This window comes from Empidonax traillii, unplaced genomic scaffold (assembly GCF_003031625.1).
Source record: "Empidonax traillii isolate 1590-97213 ecotype Southwest subspecies unplaced genomic scaffold, ASM303162v1 scaffold417:size1128589, whole genome shotgun sequence".
In the NCBI taxonomy this organism is placed as follows: domain Eukaryota; kingdom Metazoa; phylum Chordata; class Aves; order Passeriformes; family Tyrannidae; genus Empidonax; species Empidonax traillii.
The window spans coordinates 849,820-859,298 of record NW_020955610.1 but is presented as its reverse complement, the minus strand read 5'-3'; the positions used below and the strand labels follow the sequence as shown (position 1 = coordinate 859,298).

The 9,479-nt window shown below is 39.5% G+C and overlaps 1 long non-coding RNA gene across 1 annotated transcript; it reads right to left on the bottom strand.

Annotated features, from left to right (window-relative positions):
- Positions 1-719: 719 nt before the first annotated feature.
- LOC114062545 lies at positions 720-4,842 on the bottom strand. Its single transcript, XR_003572411.1, has 3 exons — positions 4,827-4,842; positions 3,630-3,631; positions 720-877 (listed from the first exon to the last, which is right to left on the bottom strand). It is a non-coding gene; the product is annotated as an uncharacterized LOC114062545 (long non-coding RNA).
- Between the last annotated feature and the right edge of the window lie 4,637 nt (positions 4,843-9,479).

Sequence of the window (9,479 nt, the reverse complement as noted above, 5' to 3'; positions counted from 1 at the left end):
TCTCAGAGGACTGTGTTTTTCCTGTGTAACTCAGCAATACAAAATTCTATCTCTTCTACTTGACTCTGCCATATAACCCTTTTTCCTATTTTGCACCATAAAAACAAGCTGCCAAAACACTGCTTCAGATAGCATGTTATTTCACCTGGTTCATAATTAACAAAAGTTTTCACACTTCCGCAGCATTTCACACAGATCCCTTGATAAGGTGCCTGAAATAGATCTTGATCAAATCACAGAATCAGAGAACATGCTGTGTTGGAAGGGACCCACAAGTCCAACCCTTAGCCCCACACAGGGCCACCCCCAAGAGTCCCACCATGTGCCCAATAGTATTGTCCAAATGCTTCTGGAATTCTGTCAGCCTTGGTGCTGTGATCACTTTCCTGAGGAGCCTGTTCCAGTGCCCAGCCCCCCTGTAGATGAAGAACCTCATTCAAATATCCAACCTAAACCTCTCCTGGCACAACTTCAGGCCATTGCCTTGGGTCCTATCACTGATCACTGCAGAGAAAAGATCAGTGCCTGTCCCTCCTCTTCCCCTCACAAGGAAGTTGTAACTGCAATGAGGTCTCCCCTTAATCTCCTCTTCTCCAGCCTGAACAGACCAAGTGACCTCAGCTGTTCCTCATACAGCTACTACCACTCAAGGCCCTTCACCACCTTCATTGACCTCCTTTGGATGCTGTTGAATAGCTTACTCTCTTTCTTATGTTGTGGTGCCCAAAACTGCATATAATATTAGAGGTGAGGCTGCCCCAGTGCAGAGCAGAGGGGTACAATCCCCTCCCTCTACAATCTGGCGATGCTTTGCCAGATGCCCCCCAGGACACAGTTGGCCCTCCTGGCTGCCAGGGCACTTCTGACTCACATGCAACTTGCCATTGACCAGGACCTCCAGGTCCCTTTCTGCAGCACTGCTTTCCAGGATCTTATTCCCCAGTTTGCATGAACATCCAGGGTTTCCCCATTCCAGGTGCAGCATCTGGAACTTTCCCTTGTTAAATTTCATATGGTTGGCAAGGTTTCTCTGCAGGGTCTCTTTAAATCCTTTTGTTATCTGCAGCATTAGAAGCAAATTTTTTACTCTTTTTTAAGTTTCAGCCAACAAGCCCACAAGTTGGAGAAAAATAAGTGTTATTTGCATTCTACTTCAACCAAATAGTTTTTATGCATGTTTGTGCTAGTTAACTCTCTCAAATATTGGAATTTTAAAAGCAACAGAAATGCAGCCACTTGAATATTTCCATGTTCTCCATTTTCTTTTCTGCCCTGTCTGGATGCAAAAAGTTGAAATAAGGCCCAGATATCTGCTGGTGTCATCAATGTTTCTTCCCTTTTTTGAAAGGACAACCTGGAGCCTCACTCAGCATACATGTAAGTTGGAGTGTTCCAGTTCCAGTGGTGATTTGTCACCCTTTAATGCCTCCTCTTCAATGTTAGCCTGGACAAATGATGGGGGTTTGGTCATCCTGGGGAAGAGCAGCTCTTTGGGAACAGCAAGTGCTGATCTTATATTTGAGACTGGCGCTGCTGGGGACATGTCTTCTGTTTCTCTACCTTGCCTCAAGTCAGATTGTTCGTCAGATCTTTCCCTTTGAGAACTTCTCTCTCCTTATGGCTTCAAGATGGAAGTAGCAGACTAGAGGATAGGGAGACTGTGGTTTCTGTAGTGACTCTGCTTGCATTTGAGGTGTGAAGTGAGTGAATTACTGCCACAGCCCGGTGAAAGGAGAGGTGACGACAGCACGAGGGGTTCTTGCTCTGTCATAGGTGTTTATTAACGCAGAGACACATGAGGGTACAGAGTCAAGGGTGCTGTCCCCGACTGAGGGGAGAGCTAACCCTTATATAGGGTTTGGGGTGGAAGGATCTGGAAACTGGGAGGAGCATGGGACTAAACAACCAATGGGGATTCAGCAATATGCATAAATTAACTAGGAGCCAATAACATGGAAGGAGGGAAATGCAGGACCGCCCACACTGTGGCAAATCCTGGCCAATGAGGGAGAGGGAAACCTTGACCAATCAGGGAGGAGAAAATTCATGAGGGGACTAACACGTTCAAATATAATATAACAAATATAACTGGGGTACAAACATTAAAAAGCATGCATTAACAGTAAACATTATAAACGTTAGCCAGATGACTACAGAACATTCTATTCATTTATGAATCAGGCCTAAACTGCCTGCAAACGTCCATGTTATTAGGTAAGAGTCCTTTTAGTATTTTTCATATATCGCGCGCCATTTCTTGTATTCCTCTTGCTTCTTTCGTTTGTCCTCTGCAAATTACCAGGAGAATACTGCCTAGTGTCCGACTGACACTGCTGATCCACCGCTTCAAGTAGCAGTGAAAGAATATACCTTATTTCCAGTGCATGGGCTGGAGAAAGCACTTGTGCTAGCTGCAGGAAATAATGAGTTTTTATAGGTAATACATCTTTTTCAGTTGCACCTTCAAGTAATGAGCCTCATGGGACAAAATAATGTTATCATCTGGTACCGCTACTGTCTGTTGCTTTAATAATAATTCACAAAATGGTTTCCTTATAATTTTAATAAGATGTTATTTCTCTTTGTAATGTGTATATAATGCTTCTGTTCCAAACATCATGTTCTGAAATACCAGAAAATAACCTGTAGTTTTCTCATCAGAAGAGAGACAATTAACAAATAAGAAAGGAAGTGAACAGCCTGCAAGTTTTGAATCTGACAGGATACCAAACTAATTGAGTGCGGGTGTGACGAGGCCGTGGTGGTACAGGAATGGCAACTGAGCCATGAATGTATATAAAGCATGCTTGTGAGGGTGCAGTTGCTTGTTCCATAACAAGTGAGTGGCTGCACTGAACTTAGAATTCTGAGAAAGATGAGAAGTCTTTTTTGGCACGTTAGATGGGTGTCTCAGGCTTTAGGGTAAGCAGTTACATTTGTAAGATTAAAAATTACAGCCCTCTTAAGGGCACTGAAGTGAATTACGATGACTCTTTTAAAGGTCTCTGTCACAACTCCATTGATCTTTTGTTGCTTTAATCACTGACTTTAATAAACTGAACTGTAGGAAGAGTTTTCTTTTATCCTCAAATATTACCTTCTCTTCAGCTCTGATCGTTAATTGCAATAAATAGTAATAAATAAAGTAAAAACTAATTTAAAAACAAAAGATTTGATAGTTTTCTCTGACTCATGGAATAAAGCTCATAATTGCTCAAAAAATGCTGACAATCTGTGATTCTTCATGGAAAGGTCTATGAATTTCAAATGTTATTGCAATGACTGTTAGAAAATTTTATTGTTTATCCTCATAATTATTTTTTTTCCACTGCTTATTCAGCAAGCAGATATTAGATTATCTATGTTGTTTGTGATGTAGAACAGTATTTGAAGGTTTACTCTCACTGAGAGTAAACATTGTTACAGAAAATTATGCATGAAGATAACTATAGCCACAGAAATGCCCTGCTGAAAATTCAGCACCCCTTCTTTGCTATCTAATCACAATAAACAGACTTAGGCTTAATTCAAAAGTCTTCTACTGCATCTGATTCTGGAGCTTGTGCCCACATGAAGCCACAAGGGGTGGAGAGTGTGTAAGGGAGTAGATTTGGCTGTAAGCAAGCTACAGCTTGCAAAGCATTTTCTTGGTTATCTCTGCCAGTATCAGACGCTAATAAACACACTTAAAGGAATAAGGACCTCTGAAGAAGTCATGAACTGAAAAAGCAGATGAGCTCTACTAGGGCTTATTTACTTTCATGACTTCTGGATTAGGCAGAATAGCAGTACTCAGATATATTAGGGTAAGTCCAGGCTACTGTGAGCATCTCTGCATGTCTGGATCCTGGCAATAGTAAACTATATGCAGAGTCACTGCTTGACACACGGACATTTGGACTAGTATGTCAAATGTTGGACCAGTTATGGGATCGTTTTCAAAACAGGGGCCTATGACCTCTGTGATTGACCTCTGAATTTGCAAGTTAAATTGCCCACATTTCCCTATCTGCAACCATTATCAAACTAGTCATCACAATATAAAGGCTGAGTATTTAAGGACATGTTATGGGGAAAGGCTCACACCTGGTGTAGGCTGAGTTATAGCGTCAAGATCCATTTTGAAGGAAGTACTTAGTCCCTCACTGGTGTTTTGCCAGTTATTTTGCATTCTGTGAAGAAAATGACCTCTGTTAAGGACTGAGTGATGCAATTTCAATGTTTTGGCTCTATATTTAGAGGTTAACAGAGATATTTTTTGTAAGTGCTTTGATTAAACTCTAATTCTTAAAAGATAATTTGCAGTGGTTTAGCTACAGTGGACTGCTTCCAATGGAGAAAAATCTTCAAGGTGGAAAGAAGAATAGTGAAAATGACCTTCCATTTTCTCCCTTTGAGTGCAGTGGCATCTAGCAGCTGTATGGGGCCACCCCAGGTACAGACGGGAAATTCAACATAATGCAATTCTCCAAGGGAAAATGAGACTCCATTCTGTTAAGCGTAGGCATTGTGTGTGCTTTTCTGCAGAATGAACAGCCCCTTATTGGACTCTGCTAGAGAAACACTTTTTCTTAGAAATAATATTCCTTCCCCCCCTCATTTAACTTTTTGAAAACTTATTTGCAGTGAAAACTGGAAACTTTATTAGTTTTTGAAAACACTGAAACTTTTAATCAAAAGGAAGACAACGAAGAAAAAGAAAAATAGCATCAAAGCTGGAATATTTAATGGATGTTTTATATCTTATGCCTTTTTAGTTTAAAATAAATTCTCTCTCCCTTGAGATAAACTTTCAGAAAAAATGCCTGAACAGAACCATCACTTACTTAAAAAATACAGGATGGTAACAACAATCTTAGGCTTTGCTCTATAACAGTAATTTAACAAAACTGACACTCTCCTGCAGATTCACTGCTGATATGGTCTTGCTACTAGGCAGTCATCTTAAGTTCAAAGCAGAGTAAAAGTTTGTGGCTTTGAGGACCGCATCACTGTGTGACAAGTCCTCTGTGTTGGTGCTGGTATTCTGCAGAAGGAGTACTGCTACTGAAAGCCTTTAGTCAACTCGCTAGAGAGTATAATCACTCAAGACAGCCCTGTGACACTGGAATAATGAAACTATTGCCCAAGAGGACAAAAGTCACTTCTAGCTGGGTATTTGCCTTTGAACTCCATCTCACAAAAAACCAGGCTAATCTTCATAAAGAATAGGATAAACAAAAAAGTGAAGTATGGAGACTGGTATTTCACCTATGGTGCCCTGTGCCCACTCGGATACCACCACACAGTCAGAAATATTTACAGAATAACAAATAATTAAGTTTTGGTTTGTTTCCAGATTTATTTCCCTTCACTACACTGTTTATATGGTATGGAAAACTCAAATTTAGAAACAGGATTTCATCCTGGAGAAGTTTGGACTGGAAATAATCCCCACGGAAAAAAAAGTGGGAGAACACTATAAAGGATGATATTATTTGCCATTTATTTATTCTCTTTTGATGACATCAAACTTCTTCTGAAACAATTCCCACACTCCTGGAATGGAAATTTTCATAGGTCAATGATAGGAGATTTACAAATAATAACTTTGGGCCAAGAAGGGGGGTGAAAATTTTCTTGTGTTTGATTTGCTAATAAATCAGTTTATGAAGGAAATGTCGACTAGAATAATTTTTATCTCTTGTGGTTTGTGTTTTTCTGGCCCATAGAAAAAACTCTCTTGTCCATTCAGTCAACTTCTTGAATAACTTAAGTTTTGATAACTGGGCCTGGGTATGGAAATGGTTGAAAATTGTTGTTACAAACCCTGTCTTTTTAACAATTCCTTATTCAGCATTTTGTTTATTGAATTCTTTTCTGTGTTTTCATTAACTATGTTACTGCTTCTGACTTAATTTTATGTCTGCTTACACACAAAGTTAGCAGAAGGTGTTCATGCATCTTGCTAAATGAATAAAAACTAGTCCATCATGGTAGTCACTGAATTTTGTATTGTGTTCAGAAGAAAAGAATGGTTAAGCTACCCTGACTACAGAAAATGTTGTGTCTTCATCCAGCAGTAATTAATATAGGGGTTAACAGCACCTCGTCCTATTCCTGCAGGGGCAACCCAGGCATACCCAACAGCAATAGTGTCCATGCACACTTCATGACTCTCTGCTTTATCTCTTTGAAGCAGCTATTGCTGACTTCCTTTCCTTTATCAACCAGATGAAGTGTCTCATGCAAGTATGTCTTTGCCTGTTCCTGGACATGAACCGTGGGATCTTTAAGGGTCCTGTCCTTATGATTAAATGTGAGTATCTCCAATATAGGACTTACAACCAGTCTTACCACTTAATACTCAATGGATACCTAGTTTATATAGTCAGTAATGTCTCTAATGCAATCCATCTTATCCAAAAGTCAGTGTCTGTGTTTTCTGGATAAATCATGATCTAAACTCCATTACTCTAGGGGATCAGCCTCATTGAAGACACCTACACTGCCATTAGAAAAAGATTAATTCCATAGGAAGATTTCATTGTATCACAAAGCTGATCTATACACCTGTTACTATTGTTCTCAAAATCTTGTTACGGGCAAACAGGGAACACAACTGACATGTAGACAGAGTAATTTATTGTTAGTCTCATTAAAGTCTTGACACATACAACAAACAGTTGTTATAAGCCCTGGCACAATAGTAATAAGAACACTCACAGTCCAAAGGAACACAGGAAAAAAAAAACAACATACCCAAAACACCTTATCAACAACACAGTTAAAATGCTCATCTAAAAAAAAACCCAAATCTGCAAGGGCCAAAATTCCTCTTACCTCCCTGATTGTTTCACTGATGTTATGGTCACTTACTCTCTGAATCACCATGTCACAACTTCGGAGTCTGTCCAGAAGAAGAGGATGAGGATATCAAGAGTCACTGGTGCCCTAGATGCTTTGCCAGAAGGGGTTAGATAGCGGTAGCAGTGAACCCTTCTCTCTTCGTCCTGCAGTCTCCTTGGGGTTTACTAATCTCTAGTTTCCTCACATGACATATATATACATGTTCTTTCCTTTCATTGCTTGTCAGTTATCCATTTTTTTTTCAATTGTCTTTGTTGTCCCTGATTTGCAGAGTTCCACTCCAGTTGTAACAAGTGGCTGCCTCTGTAATTTGTATTCACCGTGGGGGACCTCTGATATGTGCTGGTGTTGGTGCTCTTCCCCAGCACATTTTATTCTAGAAGTTATGCCACAAAACACAGCTACTGGGTATAGCTATTAACAATGGCTATTAACAATAGCCATTAAGCACATCATTGCAGTCAACTAAATCAAAGCTAAAACCAATTTAAGATACAGTTACCCAATTGCTAATTACTATCACAGTTTAAGCAAGCTAAACCCAGCTCAAGACAAGTCAATCTCAGTCCTGGGGTCTATTGTTTCTAGCTACTAATGGCAACTTGCATTTTCTGGGCTACAACAGGGACCTTAGGGCTGCAGATGGCGTGGGGGTAGGAAGCAGCTGCTGGAGCAAAGTATGGGCTGCAAGGAGAACTGATAAGTGGGAAAATATTTTGGCTGTGCATTGTCTTGGGGGCCTTGTGTAAGGCTCATCCTACAACTGGGGTTGGAGTTAGGATGCCATTCATTTTCAGTGTGCATGTATGATTCAGTGACATCACTACATGTCCACTGCTGAGAGTCTCTCACGTTTGTGCAGGTTCATTTTCTGGTGCAGTGCTGCCATGTAAATTCTTCACAGAAAAATATACCAAAAATTCAGTGGTGTCAACCCCTTTTGAAATATCCTTGTCAAGGATATCGAACGTTGGCCTTAGGCCTTTTCTCGTTAATTGGTGGAAGCTGCAATCTGAGGTATGATTGTAACCTTTGCTTTACTGTGTTTAACACCCCGTGGAATCCAGTAGAAACTGTGTTCCGTCTATACAAAATCTATGTTAACTTCTCTTGGTTAAGCTTTGTTTCTTTAGGTTCTTGCTCACTTGCATTGCATCTTCAGAATATAAAATTATCATCACAATCCATCTCATTCGTTGTAACAATAATGTCATCAGTACTCTCTTAATTTTCATCGAATACATATCATTTAGATTTCACTATTGCTCCAGCCAATTGCTTCTGTCAATCTGAAAACCACTGCCTGCATCTTTAATTCTCCTTGCAATAGCTGTCATCTTAAGAAATTTTCAGAAGAAATTCTTTTTGTCACGAAGAAAAAATCAAGCTTGTTGTAAGTATTCATCTTTTTACCAAAGAGTACAGAAAAAAGTCTCCCTCAAATAATGCCGTTTCCAAATGAGTCAAGGTATTTTATTATAGTATTTTTAGGTGAGTATCTTACTTTTTTTTTCTGTTCAGAATAACCTGAAGCTTTGAAGTTTCTTTGAATGTAAACATTATTGTCATTGGTATGTAAGAGTAATAAAGACAACAGCTCTCAAGCAGCTCTCAGAAGCAGTTTTTTAGAATATTTGTATAGTCCACAACAGTCACCACATGATTCCTTGCTGTTTTATATTTCAAAAAGAAGAGGCACTCTCATCTTAGGGAAGAAGGAAGCAACTGGAGATCTTCTTAGGGATGAAGGTCATCACTGGGACTTCACAAGCCACAAGCAACATATTGGTTAAAGGGAAGAACAGACTAAAACTGGTATCCTAATTTTTTTTCTCTCTCTGGAAATAAAGGGATACAGACATCTATAGAAGGAGAAAAAAATGCCAGCAAGAATTCTTCTCTCATTAGAGACAAATAAAATACACTAAAGCCTTTTCTTGAGTCCGAGATTAGTCTAAGATATGAAAAAAACTCTAGGAAGGGTGAAGCATATAACACTTCCCTCCCCACTCCACCCCCACACTCCCCCCCCCCCCCCCCCCCCCCCCCCCCCCCCCCCCCCCCCCCCCCCCCCCCCAAAAAAAAAAGCTTTTGGAAATGCTTAATATTTTTGGAATCCAAGTAGAAATAGGTGCTCCCACCTGAATATCTTCCACTTTTGTCAAAAATACTGGCCTTTGAAGTCATGCTCACAGGTGTTTAAAATTTAAACTTCTCTAAGGTTTTGAGTGAGTGTTAATCATAATGCCTCCTGTTTGTGAGCAGATATTTTGCTGTCAGACAGGCATCATGAGTGACAGGTTTTTCTCCCACCATTTTATATGAATAATGAATTGTTTGAATGCATATATGAAAAGGACATAATTTAAAGTTAGTTATAATTTCCAGACTGTGCTTTATATATTTTTTACTAAGTAGAAAATGAGCCCATAATTTCCTGCAGTCATTTCCACTTCTATCTTCTTTGCAGTATTTTTCAGCACAGAGTGTTTCCTCTGAAAACTATCTTAAACCATGTTGCCAGTGGGGTTTTGTTTGTTTGTTTGATTTGGTTTTGGTTTGATTTAAATTAACTAATTCTGGAAAATTTGTATTTATATTCTAAGATTTGTTGTTTATTTTTAAGAAGA